General features: G+C 42.5%; 1 protein-coding gene across 4 annotated transcripts in view; it reads right to left on the minus strand.

The window, feature by feature from the left end:
* Positions 1-22,039, minus strand: part of SCHIP1 (schwannomin interacting protein 1) — a 179,303-nt gene that overhangs the window by 123,274 nt on the left and 33,990 nt on the right. The window lies entirely within an intron of this gene.

A 22,039-nucleotide genomic window follows, 5' to 3' on the forward strand; every position in this document is an offset into this window, starting at 1 on the left:
TTTTTAATGGGTGAGAGTGTTTGGGGGGGAAAAAAACCATGGAAACCTTGTCTAGTTCATTACCTCTAGCTCTAGTTCAATCTCTAGGTAATAAAGCAAAGGATGTATTCTAAGGAGAAAATTCAGACTGGTTTTGTGATTTTTACTTGGTATTAAAGCATTTGCCATTTTTTAAAAGTCTTTATTGAATTGGTAACAATACTGCTTCTGTTTTATGTTTTGGGGGTTTTGGCCGAGAGGCACGTGAGATCTTAGCCCCCTAATCAGGGACCTGAACCTGTACCGCTGCATTGGAAGGCAGAGTCTTACCCACTGGACCACCAGGGAAGTCCTTGAAGTTTTGTTTTGGATGGAGATGTATAAACAATTTTCTCAGTCCCAGCACAATGCTATGAAGCCATTTATTTTTCCATCTGTTTTTAGGATAACTGAAAGAACAGAAACCATTGGTTAAAGGAATACAGTGATGGAAGCCAATGAGAGGTCCCCATGTTACAAGGAATCCTTTGGCTGTAACCTGACAAAAACACCTCTTATTTCTTGCGTAGCAAATGGGCCTGAGCTAGAGACGTTTTTACCATTTAAATGAGATCTGCAGTGTTCCATGGGGAAGGTTCATGCATTACTTACAGTGTCAAGATGAAAGGAAAACTGCAATGAAGGTGAATGCTGGAAAGTGAATCACAGTAATAAGTATTTAAAATGCCTTAGCTCAAAGGCACACAGTTCTTCTTTTTCATTCCTTCTACTAACCAAGGACCAGATGAACAGGTGTGGACTTGTTCATCTTGATCATATGTGGCAGGAAACATTTTTACTTCAAAGTTGCAAACCCTATTTGACAGTTCAACAGCTTTTCATTGGTGGGTAGAGAGAGGATTAAGCTTTACCTCAGCTCATACTATTCACTGGTCCTGCTCAGACATGGTAATTACCTATAGCTCCTAACCAAGGCTCCAGATCCAATCATCTCAAGTTGGATGGTTGGGGGAGGGGAGGGGTTTCACTAACCTCCCTTGGTGTTGTTCAGTTGCTAAGGTATGTCCAACTCTTTGCAACCCCATGGACTGCAGCACTCCAGGCTCCTCTGTCCTTTGCTATCTCCGGAGTTTGCTCAAATTCATGTCCATTAGTCTGTGATGCTATCTAACCGTCTCATCCTCTGCTGCCTTTCTCATTTTGCCTTTAATCTTTCCCAGCATCAGCGTCTTTTCCAATGAGTTGGCTCTTCACATCAGGTGGCCAAAGTATTGGAACTTCAACTTCAGCATCAGTCTTTCCAATGAATATTCAGGGTTGATTTTCTTTAGGATCAATTGGTTTGATCTCCTTGCTGTCCAAGTGACTCTCAAGAGTCTTCTTCAGCACCACAATTCAAAAGCATCAATTGTTCAGCGCTCAGCCTTCTTTATGGTCCAACTTTACATCCATAGATGATTAATGGAAAAAAAATCATACTTTTGACTTCCCGAACATGCCTGCAGAGCATTGTGGGGATTTCTGAAAGGAATTCCTAGGATGGAGTTCTCATATGGCCAGCATCAGAATGCCTGACCTTCTGCCCTGAATCCTGTGAGCATCTGGCATGTTAACATTTCTATCCCATCCTGGGTTAGTGTGTCTAAAGCACAAATAGCTCACGAGGAAAAAGGCTGGGACTCCTGTTTTTAACATATTCCCATCCTACAGCATCCAGTAGACCTGAGCAGAAAACCCACCAACACGCCAACTCCTTTAAACCAAAATACTCGAGAAGTTTCTGGAGCCTGAGAAGTTTAACATTAATTCACCTTGGAATTTAAGTAGCTTCTTCCCTCTTATTTTCCTAAAACGCTCCATTCTCTGGGTCCAAGGAAATGGCATTTCAAATATTGCCTCTTTTATTAAACTCCTTACAGCATGAACAGTTTTAAAATTTATTATAGGAAAATTGCACGGTGATTTTATTGTGAAAAAGATGGCTTTAAGAGTGGTGGTGCAAAGTTCCAAAAGTGACGTACAGACTCAAAAGGCTGGGATGCTTGCTGAGAAAGACAGTGATTTTGGTCAGGATCCTCCTGGCTGATTTCCATGTACCTTTCCAAACTCCCTCCCGCTCCACAGCCCTTCCACCGGGGTAGTTCTTGCCAGCCCCCCTTGTACAGGGCTCCCTCCTCCCTAGATCTCCATTCCATTGTCCTCCCCCACTGCCTCTGCCCCCTGGACCTCTCCTGCACAGCACTTACCTTGGATATTAAATAACTAGCTAAGTAAGTTGTTTAATGGCCCCCTCCCTCACCAAAATAATGATGCCATTTGGGCAGGATCACCGCTCTCTTGAGCAAACTCCATGAGTTTGAGCAAGCTCTGAGAGATAGTGAAGGCCAGGGAAGCTTGGTGTGCTGCAGTCCATGGGGTCATAAAGAGTCAGACATGAAACAATAACAACTTCTCAGTGTCTAGCACAGCACAACTACTGAGTGAATGACTATTACATGAATAAGTGCACGAACGGGCAAAATCAAAATCATAGAATGAGGTGTGTTCAACTTAACTGTATCCAACCTTGTCCCTCTTCCTGGTTCTTCGGGTGATGGTCTCTTTTAGAACTACTGGCACAGATAAAGCCACTGCTGAATGTGGTCTTAGGATTTTTGGAGAGAAAGCTCTCTGGGTGCATTTCCTTGATGGTAAGGGCTCCCGAGGCTCCCCATCCATTTGAGTTGCCTGGAACCTCAGGGACCCCCTCATCCCATTCTATACATAAAATAATTTAAGAGGAGCCACTCACTCAAGATTGAGTGTCAAGGGAATGAGAATGCACAGTTTTCTCTCCATGAGCTTCCACTCAACCAGAGGGTCATTACGTCCCCTTCAAGCCAATACGTTGGGTGAGTTTTTGACTGAGCCTTAACAACTGGATAGATTTGATGATTAAATGTAAGCACAGAGGGTGGGTGGTAGGGACCTTTAAAAGAGAGAAAACAAACATAAAGCCACACATTTATGTTCAAATGAATTTCTAATTAATTATTAATTACTTAAAGTTTCAGCTTATGAAAAATTCTCAAATACAAACAGGTGGGCATAAGTAGATATTCTATATCACAAGATCACAGATATTTAGATGTGGTCATAGCCATCAGGAAAAATAAGCAGTTACTGTGTTATAGAAAGTTAGAGGGGCTACATTCCAAACAGTTGGTGTAGTGGTTTCTAGCCGAAGTGGAAAGTACATGGCCCTTGGAGCCAGAAGAATGTGTACTAACTCTGTGATCTCATCACATACTTCAGGTGTTTGTTTTTTTTTTTTTAATATTGTTTATTTATTTGGCTGCATTGGGTCTTAGTTGCAACACACAGGATATTCGTTGTGTCATGTAGGATCTTTCATTGCAGCATGTGGGCTCTCCATTGGAGCATGAGAGCTTAGTTGCCCTGAGGCACATGGGATATTAGTCCCCTGACCAAGGATTGAACCCACACCCCCTGCACTGCAAAGTGGATTCTAACCACTGGGCTACAAGGCAAGTCCCTACTTCAGGGCTTGTTTTTTTTTTGTCTATGAGATGGGAGTAAGAGCATTCACGTGGCCCCACTGTGCATTAGGAAATACATGAAAAGCTCAGTGCCTGTCCAGTAGGCACTCAATAAGTAACAGCTTTGTTTTTCTCATTAAAACAGGTTTAGGGCCCATCTCTGCAGTTCTCACGGCATCGTGGGCTTCTTCAGCAGAACCTGCACATTTGTATTTTTATATGATTTATGTGGGTCTCTGCAACTCAACTGCAAGCTCCATGAAGGCAAGAAGCCCCAACACATGACAGCGGCATGTGAGCTTCTGCTCGTCTCTATCTCCCACACCCAAACCACAGCAGACCTGCAACATATAGTCACTGACTGAATAAAGCTTAGCTCTGGAGAAAAAAATGACGACATATATTAAGGAAAGTCTTGGCAGACATCATATTGTAGACTTCTCACTTCGCCAAAAAGTTTCACATAAGCAATTTTAAAATATAGCTTTTGCTCCAAAATGAATTCAGAAAATTTACCCTTTCAAAGCTCAGAGACTCGCTACACTTAGACAACATAAAAGCACAATTTCTATAAAATAAGAGGTGTCTAGAAGACAATCTGTAAAATTCACATGAAAAACATGAGATTTTTACCATAATATCAGTTGTTTCTTGTCCCTAATCACAAAGAAGCTACTATTACTATTCTGGGTCAGGTCTGGAGGCTGCTGGTAACTACTTCCTTACACACAATCTGAGCTGCATCAAAAGGACACATCGGTGGATAGACCTAGACGGTCACAGAGAGTAAAATCAGTCAGAAAGAGGAAAACAAATATTGTGTAATAACTCTTGCATGTGGAATCTAGAAAAATGATATAGATGAACTTACTTGCAAAGCAGAAATAGAGATAGAGATGTAGAGAACTAATTTATGGATGCTGGGGTCAGGGGAGAGGATGGGGGCTGAGATAAATGAGATTGACATATATACAGTACTATGTATAAAATATACAACTAATGAGAACCAACTGTGTGGCACAGAGAACTCTATTCAGTGCTCTGTGATGACCTAAATGGGCAGGAAGTCCAAAAAAGAGGGAATGTTATGTATGTATATGTATAGCTGATTCACTTTGCTATACAGCAGAAACTAACACCATTGTAAAATAATTATACTCCAATAAAAATTAATTTTAAAAAAGAATAAAAAACAAAGGACACATCTGGACTGGCATCAGGGGGCACCTTTCAGCTCAGTGTTTGAATACTGGCTCTAATATTAATACTACCAGCCATAGGTTGAAGCCCTGTGTGGTCCAGTTAGGTTTGCTCCTTCCCAAGGTCACTGATGCTCTTCAGGGTTACAGATTTTGACTTTACTTCTGGCCAGTCACCCGATAAATGGGTACCGTGGCACCAGGGTCAGAGAAGTAGAGGGAAGGCAGGAGGACAAGATGCCCTGAGCAGATGAGTCATGAGGTCTCAGTGTAGGTATCAGTGTGGCACGTTCTATTTGTAACACCATGAAAGTCTCTCTCACTTTGTGTGGTTATTTCCTTACCTATAAAAACGGAAAGAACTGAGAGCCCAGTGTGAGTTACCCTGCCCTTGGACCAACTGAGCTCTAAGGTCCATCCCACCTTTGATATTCAGTGATTCTGTGAAAGACTCAAAATACCTTAGAGGCATGTACTTAGTGCCCTTGGGCCTACAACTGTCATGTTCGAATCTGAGTCATAAGTTTAGAGACTGCTTTTTAGTATCAGTTTGTTGTTATTCAGTTGTGTCTGACTCTTTGCGACCCCATGAACTGCAGGAGGCTGGGCTCCCTTGTCCTTCACTATCTTCCAGAGTTTCCTCAAACTTATGTCCATCGAGTCGGTGATGCCATCCAACCATCTCATCCTCTGTTGTTCTCTTCTTTTGCACCCAGTCTTTCCCAGCATATTAGGGCCTGGTTCTGGGACTGATGAGCTGGTTCATCAGTTAGAGTTCCTGATTTTAAAGCAATAAGACCAACCCTAGCTGACTTAAGCTCACAGAATCAACAGGAGATGGACATTGAGAAACTCAGGGAGGTGGAAAAGGTAGGGAAGGTGAAGCCGTGGCCACAATCCCCTTGTGGGAGGGGTTCAACCACAGTCCCCTTGTGGGAGGGGTTCAGTGGCCGTCACCAGCTCAAGGAGGCTTCCCACTGCTCCTGAGGGCATCATAGGGAATGCACTAGACCTAAAGTCCCAGGGGAGCTCCTCCACTTGCAACAGTGTCAGGGGAGGGAGAATCTGGGCTGAGGTCTCTAGAACAGGAGTCAGCCACTTGTGATTGTCCTCCCACCAAAATAACACACAACAGCAAAGAGTTAACTTCCTAAGGAGGACATAGATGCTATTAGGAAGGGTAACTCATGCCAGGCAGAAACCCCATGCACATCCACCAGAGGAGCAAGAACCTAAGAATACAGAGGTCAGTGATGTCCATATGTTCTGTCTTCAAGCATAGTGTCCAATGAATTTCAAAGGAGTATATAAATTGAAGCAGTGGGTCAAAACAATTTTGGTCTGAAATATCCTGTGATAAACCATAATGGAAAAGAATATAAAAAAGAATGTCTATATGTGTATAACAGACACTTTGCTATACAGCAGAGACGGCACCCCACTCCAGTACTCCTGCCTGGAAAATCCCATGGACGGAGGAGCCTGGTAGGCTGCAGTCCATGGGGTCGCTGAGGGTCAGACACGACTGAGCGACTTCACTTTCACTTTTCACTTTCATGCATTGGAGAAGGAAATGGCAACCCATTCCAGTGTTCTTGCCTGGAGAATCCCAAGGATGGGGGAGCCTGGTGGGCTGCCATCTATGGGGTCACACAGAGTCGGACACGACTGAAGTGACTTAGCAGCAGCAGAGACTAGCACAACATTGTAAATCAACTATACTTCAATTAAAAAAAATGAAAAAAACAAAACAAAAAACAACCATTCTGGTCTGAAGAACACACAGTTTTCAACTCGATTATATGGGTTCTACCAAAAGAACGTTTACTTAGTAGTAGCATAATCCACAATATATTGAACATGTAATTAACAAAGAATTCTGGGAAATCTGAAGAAATCTTAAGAAGAAATCACTGAGCCTGTCAGCCAAACCAGGCCACCCAAAGGCAGGGAATGAGTAACCAGGAAACCCTCCTTATGAGAAGTCACTGAGTCACAGGGACATCTTTCTATGGCTGAGAAAACTATGCCTGGAGCCCATTACCAGTTTAGTTTTGAAACTTCAGAGTATTCAATCAGTCCACAAATACTGATCATTCTCATATGCCAATTTTCTTTCCTTTTTCATTTTCACAAGTCTCAAACCTCTTTCCTCACCATTTTTAGTCTGTGAAATCTCCAACGTGTTCCTCATGACCCTCCCTCATTTCACATCTTGAGTGGCCTGTGTCCCCCAGGTCACTTACACCTCTTTCTAGTCAACTCTAACTCACTCCCTTCTGCTGGAATGTTCACACTACGGGCTCACAGGGCCTTTCCAATTCCACCTGACCCTTTACTTCAAAGAACGAGACTCTCAAGCCAAAATGCTGCTCCCTCATTAAAAACACAAGTAAACAAAAGATTCAGAAGTTGGTGAGCCAAATAACATTCCAAAGGACAGTGACAACTTGTGGCTGGCCACAGCCCATGAAACTAGGCGATGGCTCAGGACAGCCCCCTGCCTCCCGCCTTCCTGCTTGGAAGAGCCTCTCCTCCACAGATTTGTGTGTATGTGTTTCTCTCTTCACCTGGCTCTCCTGTCCCTTCATGACATAGGCTTCCTCCTTCAGGGGAGAGACTGAGAGAAGGTAGCCTCGTTGGAAGAAAAGCTGCGAGTCCCATCTTCAAAATGCATTTACAAAGCAAATACACAAGCAGAACTTGAGTTTCAAGTTTGCTTGGGATGACTTTGTGGGAGCCGAGGGATAATATGAAGCACTTGACGCTCCCCTCTCTTCTCAAGCCACAGCCTACATGTTATTTATTAGCTTTGTTGGGTGGTTTTAATACATACTTCTTAATTTTTAAAGCTAATATAAATCCAATTAAAGCCTGCAGTTTAGATAATAATACTGTGCCAATGTTCATTTCTTAGTTTTGACAAATGTACCACAGTTATAAATGACTCACACTCACAAACTATTATATTTGAATAAATATTAAAAAACAAACATATTTCTCTTAATAATTATATATGTATATTGTATATAATATATATTATATACAATCTTAACATCACGGGAAGTTGGTAAAGGATAGTCAGAAACTGGTACTATCTTTGTATCTTTTTAACATCTCTGTAAATCTAAATTTATTCCCAGGTAATAAGTTTGTTTTAAAAAAGCTAAGTGAACATTTTCTATTTTTTCAAAGGAAAGTGAAATAACCACCTCAAACTTGTCTCATTTGTTTGAAATCTGTTGACTTTGGACATAGAGCCAATAGTTCTACAGAGTAAAAAAAAAAACAAAAAAAAACTCTATACTTTCAATGCTGCTGCTGCTGCTGCTAAGTTGCTTCAGTCATGTCCGACTCTGTGCAACCCCATAGACAGCAGCCTACTAGGCTCCCCCGTCCCTGGGATTCTCCAGGCAAGAACACTGGAGCAGGTTGCCATTGCCTTCTCCAATGCATGGAAGTGAAAAGTGAATACTTTCAATAGGTCCTCCTAAATACTATGTAGTAACAGCTACAATTAAATAAAAACTCAAAACAATTCAGCAGTATTAAAGTTTCATTGGATTCTATATAACAAGAAATTTTATTAGAACTCACCCCTACTGTCACCCCTTGGAATTAAATGGTCTCAGATGAGTTTCCAGAAGATAAAAGAACTGAGGCCACATATCCTGCAGTGTGTCTGGGTCTGTGTGCACACACATGTTTATGCTTAAGACAATCTGTTCTTAAAGAGCCCTTTCCTTTTCATCCTTTGCAAATAATGAAATATCCCAAATCCAAATAAATCAATTTCTGAACTGCTTTGAAGATGAAAGAGAAAAGAAAATTCTAAGTAATGGAATGTATATAAAAATAAAGAGGAAGATGTGTAAGGTATCTTTTATTTTTTTTCTCTGGGTGTTACTGCTTTAAATTACTTTAAACACTGAAAGTGGGGGAGATATTACTCTGGTGTCAGTAAATCAGGCCAACACTCCTTCAGGAGTTTTCCTCCCTGAGATCTCTCATTTCTAGACTCTTATCAAACCTTTCAGCAAGTTACCCTCATCTCATCCCCACATCAGGTAAGTCATCTAATGTCTTTGGGTCTCAGTTTTCTTACCTGTAAAATGAAGGGGTTGGGTTAAGAGTAGGATGGAAAACTGGTAGCCCAAGGGCACCTTTTGAACTGCAGATCTGCTTCTTAATTCCACAAAACTTGTCTTTATTTAAAGTTATTTGCAGTGCATTTAGTATTCAAAATGCATCCATGCTCAGTTGCTCAGTCGTGTCCCTCTGACTCTTTGCAGCTGTAGCCTGCCAGGCTCCTCTGTCCATGGGATTTTCCAGGCAAGAATACTGGAGTAGGCTGCCATTTCCTTCTCCAGGGGATCTTCCTGACCCAGGGATCAAAGCTGCATCTCCTGAGTCTCCTGCACTGGCAGGTGAATTCTTTACCACTGAGCCACCTTGGAAGCCCCAGTATCCAAGATATTTTTCCTAAAAATCTGGGTCCTGGGTTTCTCCTGACATATCAGAACTCTGAGACTCTGCCTGGCACAGCAACAAGTCGGGAGTATGAAAGAACAGCTGTCTTCTGTCCCGGGACCCATCCTCTGCTGCTCTCATTAGTTCCCAGCGTGGCCTCTGGAAGCATTAGAATTTGCCACCTTTGCTATGGAGTCCCTTCCAGCTCTAATATTCACATTCTCAGTGTGATTGTTTACTAGAGAGTTTTAATTTGCTTCCAGAGTACTAGAATTTCTACAGAGGTCTTACATGTCAGTACAAGCAGAATCACTATACATTTGCTTTGTTGAGTTTCTATATGAAACACAAGAAAAATACATCTAATGAAAACACCACACCATAGGAGAGCCAGTATTCAGAAAAACTTAAAGTTCCTGCTGCCTAAAATTATTCTTCTAGAATGAGCTCTTACTTAAGGGCTATTTGGGTCAGAGAGTGGGGCCACTGTTGACCAGATGACAACTCTAACAGGAGATGAATGGTTACATAATTTATGTAATTTAAGTATTTAGAAATAAAATCCCAGTGGCCTTCTCTTACTCGTCACAAAACCAATTTCAGAGTGGAAATAAAAAGAACAGAGCACTTAAGATGTTGTTACTCATAATAAAATGTCAGACCAGGTCAAAATGGACCCAAATTACGTAAGATTGCACAAAGAAAAAAAATTGTAATTTTCATAAGTGGCATAATTTTTAGCCACCGGAACCAGGAGGAGAAAAACAGAAGGCTATGTTGGGTTTTGAAACTATTTGAAAACATGTTATTTTTATAGGAGTGGAGATGAGGCCTTAATGTTCTTTTCTAAGAAGACACTGTGCTAGGTTCCCAGAGGTCCAAACCCTTCTTATTTTAGAAGGAAGTTAAACACTACTCTTTCTATGGATGGAGAAAAGGAGGTACGAACTCTTATGCTGCCGCACTTGACATTTAAAATGCCCCAGCCTTTCATAACACAGCAGCTTTTCTGTTTTTATTTTTTAACGCTTTAACCTCAAATCTAAATTTACAACACGGCTAGAGATCTCAGGAATTATTAGGAAATTACCTCATTCCCTTTAAACTTTTTTAGACAGCAAAGTTCTTTCCATGTATGGCAAACAAAGAAGGAAACAGAATCAAGTTACAGAATCAAGAAGCTGCTACGACTTACCTGTTATTTTGTTCGGGACATGTCTACAGCCTACTAGTGAGCAGGTGGGCCCTGACCACAGCTAGCTGGCGGGGGAAGGTGCCTGTCCTCAGCTCTTCATCATCAAGTGGTCCATGAGAGAACCTGGCAGGGACTCTGGCCACCAGAGGTACCCAGCACAGAGGAGCCACTTTCTTACCGACTTTGCATTGGTTCTCAGACAGGTCACCTGCACAGGTGTGAAAGGGGAAACAGAGGCAGGCTGCAGATCACAGTGGGGAGGGGTGTCCTGGAGGAAGAAGTGATGGGTATGTGCCACCATGGGGACAATGATCTACTGGCCTGGCTGGTGGGTGTCCAGGAGGTAGGGGCAGAAACTCTGCCTTTGGAGGTTTGACTGTGAGGCTGCAGAAATGGTGCTCTGCAGTGAGCTCACAGTGAGCGGCAGTGTCCTGGTGGTCTGCTGGAGAGCTGAAGATTGCCGCCTCCTTCGAATCTCCATTGTCAACTTTCTGGACCAGCTTTCTCTGGTGATGCGAACCATGCAGTGCTTTGGGCCCTCTGTTGCCCGCTAAGCCAGGGCTGGGGAAAGGGGGGGTTAAGGTCTGACCTGGTGGCCCTTCCTAGACAGTGATCCTTCCTAGGGCAGTGATTCTTGCACTAGTTGCCGAGTTATTATGGGGGCCTCATCTTTTGCCTATAATGGCCCTTGGGTGCTCAAGGTCCACTTGCATTGTTTGGTGCTTAAATGCTTAACTACTGAAAATAAAATTGACCTATGATGAGTTTATTTTCAAAAAAAAAAAGAAATGGTGCTCTGTTTTCTGCTCTTCCTCAAAGACCTTGAAAACAAACCCATCCACCTGGGCAAATGGAGCATCACCTGGAAAAGCCCAAGTCCCCACACTTTCTTGATAGAAGCTTTTTGTAACATTTTGTAAAAAAAAAGAAAAAAAAAAGTCTATGAATAACTAAGACATTATTTCTACAAGGAAGAGTTCTGAAGAATCAATCATGTCTATTAGGACATGGGTAATAAAACTCTTGAAGTGATGAATTTGCAGAAATCAGTTGCTGACTAATGCATTGCTCCCTGTAATCCATAAAAATTGAAGCTTTTTTTTTTTGTATACTGGGCTAATACCCCAAGGAAGATTCACAATCACTTTCATGAGCTATAAATATTAAGGAAAGACGTTTAAAAATAGAAAAAGAGAGAAAGATGAACATGATATTGTTGATGATGGATATACCAGAAAGGCCATTCAATTACAAATATAAAATATTTGGATGGAGATACAGGGGTATCAGTAAAATGGACATATATAAGAGGTAATTATTAGGAAATCTGATATACAAAGCTAGATTGAAGAATACTGGTAATTTTTTCACTTCCAGTAAGCTTTGGTTTAAGAATAACCTCATGCCACATAAATATAACTAAAAAATATTTTATGAGTACTTAGATAACCATCAACCTGAACAAGGGGCCGAACAAGACTGGTCAAGTTCATTCCTATCACCTGGGTGTTTCCTAATCTAAATCATCACCTTTTGAATCACATATACTTTACTGAGAAAATACCATGGAAGTAGGTAAAAATAACCTAAAATAACACAAATATTAAACAACAGGTCAGGTGGAGAGAACAAAATTAGGTTAAAATATTTATGAATGAAAACAGAGCAAAACAAGTGATAAAGATTGGTGAAAGCACATGCTGGACATAATTAACAGAGAGATATATAGGAAAATAACAGAATCACTCACAAAAGTGAAATAGCAACCAGACCAAACCAAAACAAAGCAGACAAACCAAGAACATCTGGAATAGTGAGCACCCTTAGGGATTTCATGAAGCTTGGCAAGTGAAGGTGAATTATCACAACGCTTCTGGACCTGACAAGAATAAAGAGTGATGGCTCAGTTCTACAGATTAAGAAACATCATACAGGCAACAGAAAAATCCAAACACATCTCCCTTCCCTGACATCCATTTTTCTACTCCTAGTTTTCACCCATATTCTTTGAAGCCAGAGTCCTAATGGAGGCTATTCCATGGGCTGCTCCTGAACTCCATAAATGCCTTTCTTTCTAGTCTTTTTCTTGGTTTTTGTCATTTTGCTCTTTTGGAGGCTCATAATAAATGATCACTTGAAACTCTGTGCTGTGCTGTGCTTAGTCGCTCAGCTTCATCCAATTCTTTGTGACCCCATGGGCTGCAACCTGCCACACTCCTCTATCCATGGGGATTCTTCAGGCAACAATACTGGAATGGGTTGTCTCCTCCAGGGATCTTCCCAATTCAGGGATCAAACCCAGGTCTCCTGCACTACAGGTGGATTCTTTACAATCTTACCCACCAGGCAAGCCCAAAACTCTGTCTAGATAAAACAAAATCAGTTTCAAAACAAAATCAATCACCTTGTTGAGTGAGTCACAGAGAGGTCTTCTCTCTGTCTTTTTGAACACAGGCACCACGTCACAGCCAGACAGTCAATGGACAGATTGTAAACAGAAGCGATGTACACAACGGTGAGCCCTCACACTCGCAGCTTCCTCCTCTGTCTCCTGGAGCTCAGGTGAGTCCTTGCAGGGTTCTCAAGGGCCACTTAGCCCTGAACCCGTGAGAGGAGAGGACTGAGTGTCCCTCAGTGCTGGAAAGGAGGGTGGACAGTCAGAGAAAGGTATTTACAGATAAGAAAGGACAGGAAAAAAAAATCTGTCAGCTCAAGGAGAGCACTGTTCTGTTGGTAGAAATACACACAGTGATGAGCTAAACTCTGAATGGAAGAGACCAAGTTTATAATTATATTACAATATAGGTTTAAAAAAAAAAAAGAGAAAAACAATAAAATGAAACTTTTCTATCAGGTAATAAAAATTAGAACCTACTTCTAGTCGTGAAGCTCTTAAGTGATGAGCCTGGATCTATCCTCCAATTAAGTTGTGAAAAGACTTTCTTTAAGAAAAAAAAGATAGCTGAAGGGGACAGAGTTCATAAAAAGTGGAAACTGTGAGCCAGGTGACCTGAGACTGGGTTGGTCCTGGGTTGAGGAAGGTGGGTGAAGATGTTTAATCGTCATAAGACTGTTTCCTCCTCTGAAAGTGGTGAGGGTTTGACCTCTCAGATCCTTTCTATCTTTAAAATCTTACTACTTTTCTATTAAAAACGCTCAGTTTCATAATTGATACTCAAATTTCTCAAAAGCTGTGTGCAAAATAATCTCCCGGTGACTGACAGTATAAAAGCAGTAAGTGTGTAAAGCGTCATCAGTCCTAAGAGCTCAAGGAACATAAAGCAGCTACAGAAAAACATTTGCAAAGGCCTTTGTTGTTTAAAAAAAAAAAAAAAAAACTTAGGATTGAATTTCAGAGGTAAGAAAAAAAAAAACATTCGTCTTTGGTGCAAAGGTCCAAGAGTAAAAACAAATTTCTTTTAAAGCAAATGTAATGTCACAGAGTTTAGAGAAGCTCTTAAGGAAGGACCTGAAATTATTATTAGGACTATGACTAATTCATAGTCCTATGAATTAGCTCATAGTATAGCAGCTTTGAGCAAATTTAAAAACTAAATTTGTAAACTAAAATTTACAAAATGCATTAATACAGATAACAAGCATCCATCAAATGGCTGCTGCGGCTGCTGCTGCTGCTGCTAAGTCGCTTCAGTAGTGTCCGACTCTGTGCGACCCCATAGATGGCAGCCCACCAGGCTCCCCCATCCCTGGGATTCTCCAGGCAAGAACACTGGAGTGGGTTGCCATTTCCTTCTCCAATCAAATGGCTAGTCCTCAGAAAATGCCCAACCCTATATATGTATGTGTTTGAAGGGGAGGAAGGATTTAAAATAGTGGGGCAGACAAGAGACATACTCACAAAAAGAGAATGCCTGGAAGCAGAAATTGACAGACCTGGTCTGAGTTTTGTCGGGGATGAGCCTTTGAAAGCCTAAGAATGAGAAAGTGGAACATAAGTAGAATAAGAAGTTCAGAGGAGAAGTTGCCCAGAGCTGAGATGATCAGGTATGGCTTCCCAAAGCGGTAAGGCCCTGAGTCAGAGCAGTCCTTGGGGAAGACAGTGCTGGGCTGTTTGGTAGCCAATAATGTCTGGTCCTGCTATAGAGGAAAGGGCTCGTGCTGGGCCTTCCTGGGAGTGAAGTCACAAGGAATGCCAGGCGAAGGATCTGGAGTTGAAAGTGCAGACTGAGCTAGAAATGGATGGAGGAAGGTGATGCGATGTCAGTAGTGAGATGCTCAAATAGCTCAGTGAATGTGTGATGAGTATATCTGCATCTGTTTTTCAGATCTGCACCATGACAGTGTTCCTCAGAAGGTTCTAAAGGACCATGATGTGCAAACCAACTGGTGGGCATAGATTTCCTTTAATCCAACTACAATATTTTCCAAAGGTTCTTCTGCAGTCGGGTGAACTATCTGATGGTAGCTGAAATACACAGAGCCTGAGAACCTATGGTTTACCTGCAACCTATTTTTTTTGGAAAAGCCAACCATATTTCTTTCTTGCTGCTGCTGCTAAGTCGCTTCAGTCATGTCCAACTCTGTGCGACCCCATAGACAGCAGCCCAACAGGCTCCCCTGTCCCTGGGATTCTCCAGGCAAGAACACTGGAGTGGGTTGCCATTTCCTTCTCCAATGCATGAAAGTGAAAAGTGAAAGTGAAGTCGCTCAGTCGTGTCCGCCTCTTCGAGACCCCATGGACTGCAGCCTAGGCTCCTCCGTCCATGGGATTTTCCAGGCAAGAGTACTGGAGTGAGTTACATGCTAATGGATAGAGCAGGCTTGCAGCTCTTAAACAGGAATCAACATAAATTAGAAAAGCAGACAGTGATGACACCTAAGTATTTCAAAGTAAGGTGATACACAGAATACAGTCAGCCCCAGTCATTTCCGGTTATGGTTTAAAAAAAAAAGTGATTGTAATATGGTCACGTCGTACTAAGAAGGATAAATGGTAACTGCAAACCACTCAGAATGTTTTCACTGTGGTGTCCCAGGCTGAGGAATCACATAACTTATTAAACACAAACTTTACTATATTTTGCAGGAATAATAAAGATGTCTTAATTTAGTCTATAAAAACAGGAATTCATGTAATTTAAACATAGCCTAAGTAACTAAGGAAACTTAGTTACTTAGCCATTCAAAGCTACTTTAGCAGTGTCGTTGATGGAGGAGTAACTGGGTTGTAATTCTTACAGAATAATACACTGAAAACAACCTGTAATTAGTACCATTCTAGGAAGAAATGTAGGTAATTTAAAGTTTGCTACTAGTTAATAGTACAAACAAATAAAAAGACAAACTGCTTTCAAGTACTTTGGAAATAACTTCACCAGGAGAATCTACTTTCAATTAACATGTCAATTAAAATTACTCTTATCTTCTCATTAAAAGAGGGAAATGCACCTGTCATAGACAGTAAAAAAAAAATAATAATAAAATGGCGATTAAAATGTTTCAGGTCTACAATTAGAATTCTAATTTAAAAACGAGTCCTTTTCTGAACAATGGGTATAATGACTGCAGGTTGGATATAAGATGTGATCCTGGTATTTTGCTGGGGTTTTCTCTTAAGGCAGAGGGGAGCAGTTACCCCAATCACTTGAAGAGAGATGTCCCGCCAGTCCCCAAGAACACAGGAGGAATACAGCAACTGGTGGGAGAGGAAGCCAACATCAAATTGGGCAACTTTTTTAGAAAACAGGCAACTTCTCAGTTAAACACACACCTCTCATAGGATCCAGTCATTCCACTCTTAGGTATTTTCCGAAGAGAAGTAAAAGAATATGTCCAAGGAAAGACTTGTATGTGAATATTCATAACACTTTTATTTGTAATAGATAAAAACAAATAAATAGAAACAACCCAAAGGTCCCTCAACTGGGCAATAGAGTATATCCATAAAATGGAACTCAGCTATCAAAAGGAATGAGCTATTACCATACACAACAACACAGACAAAGCACAAAATAATTATATGTTGACTGAAACATGTCAGACAAAAAGATGAGTGCATATTATATAATTCCTTTTACATTAGTTTTAGAAAATGCAAGCTGACTCATAGTGATAGAAATGAAATCAGCAGTTGCCAAGGGACAGAATGGGGGGATTACAAAGCAGCATGCGTTTACTTTGGGGAGTGAAAGATAGGTTCATTACCTCGACTTTAGCCATGGTATCACAGGTGTACACATAAGTCACAACTCATCAGACTGCATACTTTAAATGTACAGTTAATTGTATGTCAATTCTGCCTCAATGGAGTTTTGTTATTTTTTAATAAAAAAATCAAAAGGAGAAGTCAAAGGGAGAAGAGGTAGAACAGGCTCAACACGAAGTATCACAAAGCCTGAGACAATTTCACAGAAAGACCATTGAGAAAAAGAGGTGAAGTTATACTCCATTTAGGAAGAGGAGTAGGTTGAGGCAGTGGGCACCCCAACTCCACTTGGGGTGATGGGAAGACAGAAGAATGACTGTGACAAACTAAGGTCCTGGAGAAGCAGGAGAAAGGGAAAGCCAACCACTTGGGACTGTGTTCAGAAGAGGGAAACCGGAAGAGAAGTTCAGGTTTCCCTAAGAGTTATCCATACCAGTTCCCAAAGAGTAGGCAGGAAGACAATGGGCTTTCCCGGTGGCTCAGATGCTAAAGAATCTGCCTGCGATGTGGGAAACCTGGGTTCAATCCCTGAGTTGGGAAGATCCCCTGGAGGATGGCATGGCAACCCTTTCCAGTATTCTCACCTGGACAGAGCCTGGTGGGCTACAATCCATAGGGTCCCAAAAAATTGAATGTGACTGAGCGATTAGGCCAGAGAAGGCCATGGCACCCCACTCCATTACTCTTGCCTGGAAAATCCCATGGACGGAGGAGCCTGGTGGGCTGCAGTCCATGGGATCGCTAAGAGTCGGGCACGACTGAGCAACTTCACTTTCACTTTTCACTTTCATGCATTGGAGAAGGAAATGGCAACCCACTCCAGTGTTCTTGCCTGGAGAATCCCAGGGACAGCGGAGCCTGGTGGGCTGCCATCTGTGGGGTCGCACAGAGTCGGACACAACTGAAGTGACTTAGCAGCAGCTGCAGCAGAGTGATTAAGCATGGCACAGCACAGCAAGTGAACATATGGGGGCAGGAGTCACATAACTTGGTACCCTAGTTCTGGGTTGTGTGTGGCCCTTGAGTTTACGAGGAGCCTTCACACACCTGCAGGTGCAGGGCGGGACCATGAGAAACACAGGGACACGGATGGGGGTGAGGTCTGGCCAACCTAAGGGGAGACTTCGGGGAGTAGTTCTGATTGTTGGATGTAACCTCACCCCCTACCCAGCCCCTCCATAGTGCCAGGCATCTTTGGGACCCATGGGAGCTACTGGGGATAAGGCAGTGGAGTAAAGTGACCTTGTTGCCCTCAAGGCTCTGACATCAAGGTGAGGGGCTGGACATTGAGGAGGGGCTGGGCCATCTGAGGCCGTGCAGATTTGTGCTGGAGCAGCCCAGAGAAGACAGCAGGAAGTCAGGTCACCAGAGGCTTCTTCAAGACTCCCCAGGCCCCTCCTGCTCTGACACCAAAGACAGTTCCCAGGAGCATCCACGCTCCTCCCCCTCCACTGGCAGCAAAAGAGATTAGCTACTTGAAACTGTCACAAAGTTAAGGTCAGCCCTAGGTTTTTCATCCTACCCAAACACTGTATTTTTAAATTTGCCTCTAAATCTTCCCTAGATTAGAGACAGCTGATTGTCAACACATCTTTGCAATCTCAGTCCTTCGTTTTGAGCCTGTCACTGTAGGTGAGAGGAAGAAAGAGGCATGAACAAGGGTGAGGAGGCTGTCACTGCTTTGATGGACAGAACTCAATATTATTCCATTCAAACCAAACCAAACCAAAGCCTGTCTGTGAGAAGACACTCATAAAGTCATGGGATTTTGATGATCTCCTACTTTACTTGTCCTTAACACTGAGGAAACACAAGAGAGGACCTGCCATTAGGAAACTCTTTAAGTTATTTCAGGAAGATGGAAGCTCTTTCCTTTGATTTCAATTAATTTTAAGCATCGAAAGGAAAAAAACCCAATCTAGCAACAGAAGAAAGAACAAAATCCCTTTCATGATTTTCTTACTGGGGTCTTCTGCAAATCACTTAACCTCTCTGGGGCTCAATTTTCTCAATGGTACAATAAGGGGACTGGTTTTTAGGTCTGGGGCATGTGAGTCTTATAAACACTTCATTCATTCATTCATTCAATATTCAAGAACTATCACAGATACTAGGTTACAGCAATAAAACAATGCAGGCTAACCCACAGCACTCCAATTCAATTCTAAAAAGACCAAAAATGAAGAACTGAATAAGATCATGTCAGGCAGTGACAAGCACTAAGAAAATACACAAGGAGTGCCTGGGTAGAGGGTGGAGTGGCTTACTCTGTACTTGGGAGGGGGCTTAGGGACAGCCTCTCTGAGGAAGTGAGTTGAGTACAGTCTGGGATGATAACAAGGAACCAGTCACTCAATTCCACAGAGCTAACAGCACAGGCAAAAGTCGTGTGGTGGGAATAGCTTATTTGGGTCTATGGGGTCACACAAAGTTGGACAGACTGAAGCGACTTAGCAGTAGCAGCAACACAGGTGAAAAAGAGGTGCCCTTCTTTTTCATTTTATACCCTTCCTCTCAGTACTATATATTAACTTCACTTATATATATTTGCCCACAGCCCTTTTCAAAAATGATTTATTTATTCATGGCTGTGCTGGGTCTCCGCTGCTGCACGGGCTTCTCTCCAGTTGTGCAGAGCAGGGGCTACTCTCCAGCTGCAGTGTGCGGGCCCCTCATTGCCGTGCATGCTTGCTAAGTCGCTTCAGCAGTGTCCCACTCTTTGCAACCCCGTGGACACAGCCCACCAGGCTCCTCTGTCCATGGGATTTTCCAGGCATGAATACTGGAATAGGTTACCATGCCCTCCTTCAGAGGATCTTCCCGACCCAGGAACTGAACTCTCATCTGTTACATCTCTTGCATTGGCAGGTAGGTTCTTTACCACTTGCAGTGGCTTCTCTTGTTGCAAAGCACAGGCTCTGGGGTACACGGACTTCAGCAGTTGCAGCACATGGGCTCAGTAACTGAGATTCCCAGGCTCTAGCGCATAGGCTCAACAGTTATGGTGTTTGGGCTCAGTTGTTCTGGAGCATGTGGGATCTTCCTGGACCAGGGATTGAACCTGTGTTGAACCCCTGTCTCCTGCACTGGCAGGCAGATTCTTCACCAGAGCCACCAGGGAAACCTGCACACAACTTTTTATTTATTTATTTTTCATTGAAGGATAATTGCTTTACAGAATTTTGTTGTTTTCTGTCAAACCCACACCCAACTTTTTAAGGATGTGCAAAAACTAGCACTTGATTTGAGCAGTTCCTTCAAGACAGACTTCTTCCACACCAACTCCTTTGTGACTCTCAAGCTTCTGTCCCCAGGGTTATAAATTCTCACACTTATTCCAGGCAGGAGTAAACAGGATTTTAATCAGTGTTTTCCATACTTTTATGACAGTGATCCACAGTGCAAAAGAAATCTTACACTGTAACCCAGTGTCTACATACAACTGAAATAAAGCTTTTTAAAAAATTAGTCACTGTAGTACGTTCTATTTAATTTTTTTTTTAAAGTGATAAGGTGATTTCATGGAGAACTTACAGTTTGATAATCACTATTCTAACCCAATAATAGCTAGTAGTTTTGTTCAAATTTTTCCAAACTATGGAAAAATGCAATATTCAACAACCTCAAAGGCCATTTCCCCCTCCTGTTTTTCCTGTACATATACTTGCTTTAGAGCAATGGAACTCAAATTTCTGTGAAAGAAATGCCCAGAGGGGACACCTTCAGGAGGGTGAGGGAGGGAAGGAGGAGGAACCCACACAAGCAAACTGTTTACTAGGTGAGGAGACAGGACACCTCAGGTTTCAAAGATAGCCCAAGAAGGAAAGATTCAGTCTCCACAATAGCTAGAAAGGAGTGTGTGTGTGTTGGCAGAAGCAAGTCTGTTAGGTGAGCCATTAGATTTTAAGTTCCTAGAAGGAAGTCAATCTGTATCCCTACCTTGCTCACCATAATTCCAGGCCTATGTGGACAGATGTGTCACTGCAGTCCTGGGAATCAAACTTTGAATTTAGCACAGAAGTCATGGAGAGTCCCTTGGAGAGCAAGGAGATCAAACCAATCAATCCTAAAGGAAATTAACCCTGAATATTCACTGGAAGGACTGATGCTGAAGCTGAAGCTCTAATAATTTGGCCATCTGATGCAAAGAGCTAACTCATTGGAAAAGATCCTGAGGCTGGGAAAGATTGAGGGCAGGAGAAGAAGGAGGCGACAGAGGATGAGATGGTTGAATGGCATCACCAACTCGATGGACATGAGTTTAAGCAAATTCTAGGAGATAGTGAAGGACAGGGAAGCCTGGCATGCTGCAGTCCATGGGGTCCCTGAGTCAGACAAGACTTAGTAACTGACCAACAACAAGGGTGCTCAAGAACATTCTGAATAATGGAGCTCATTGTCATCATTAAACCCTAACTTTGCATGCATAACCCAATGATTACATTTTCCTGGAATGTAAAGATGTCAGGCCATAGTAAAGGAAACTTATTTATCTTTAAGTCACTGTTTAAGTCCAGGGAGATATTAATCAGATATTTTTTTCTCAGCACTAAGTGGGAGAAGGATGTTTTGAATTGCAAGATACAAGAGCAAGTACTGGCTGTAATGGAAAGATTCCGTGTCTGCTAGTGGCCATGGTAAACAGCTGGGATTAAAACGAGTGTGTTAATTTAATAGGTATTTTCTCAAGGGACACTAACCAATAGGCTCTGTCAGCCAAGGGCTCTCTCTCATAGAAACCATGCCAATTTCTCTGTGAAACACAGTTACTGTCCTTACCCCTGAAGTCAGAAGTGCACGCACCCAATTTCCAGTAGCCCTGGGGCCGGGAAGCCAAAAATTACACCTGCAAGCAAGCATTCTCCCACACTGCCACACAGCTGCCACATACAGAGAGACTCTCATTTAAACTGTGTACCCTTCAACCCCACGTAGGATCGTCATTAATGATTTCAGATTACAACTGTTGCTTTCTCCCAAAACAGTGATAAATAGAGGAGCTACTCTCAAAATGCTGTTCTTTTAAGTCATTTATTTGCTCTCCTCTCGGGGGCAAAAAGATTTGTTGAGACAAGTGTGAACCTGCCAGAGCTTCTTATTTTAGATGCAGCCCCCCTTCTCTCCCTCTTTTCCACTCCAGTACCCTTTCCTCTCTGGGTTTCCTGAACTGAGGCACAAGCCTCTGGTAAGGAACTGCAAGTGGCTCCTTATCAAAACTAGGAGGGATTCACCGGACAGTGGGGTGAGTCAGCCGACAGAGGAAAGAACCACTCCCTTATCCTAGCAGGTCGACAATAAGTCGGGTTTCAGAAAGGAAAAAAGTCTGAGTAGGGCGGTAAACCCATTCCAATTCCAGAGCATCCGCACACACGTCAAGAGGGAACAAAAAAGGCGTGCTGCCTCACCGGAGGTGTGGGCAGGCGAATGCATGCTTCTGTGAAGGGACAGCCTATATATGGGCGAGACAACAGTGGCAGCGAAGGGAGACCCA

Source organism: Bos mutus, chromosome 1, assembly GCF_027580195.1.
Source record: "Bos mutus isolate GX-2022 chromosome 1, NWIPB_WYAK_1.1, whole genome shotgun sequence".
In the NCBI taxonomy this organism is placed as follows: Eukaryota; Metazoa; Chordata; class Mammalia; order Artiodactyla; family Bovidae; genus Bos; species Bos mutus.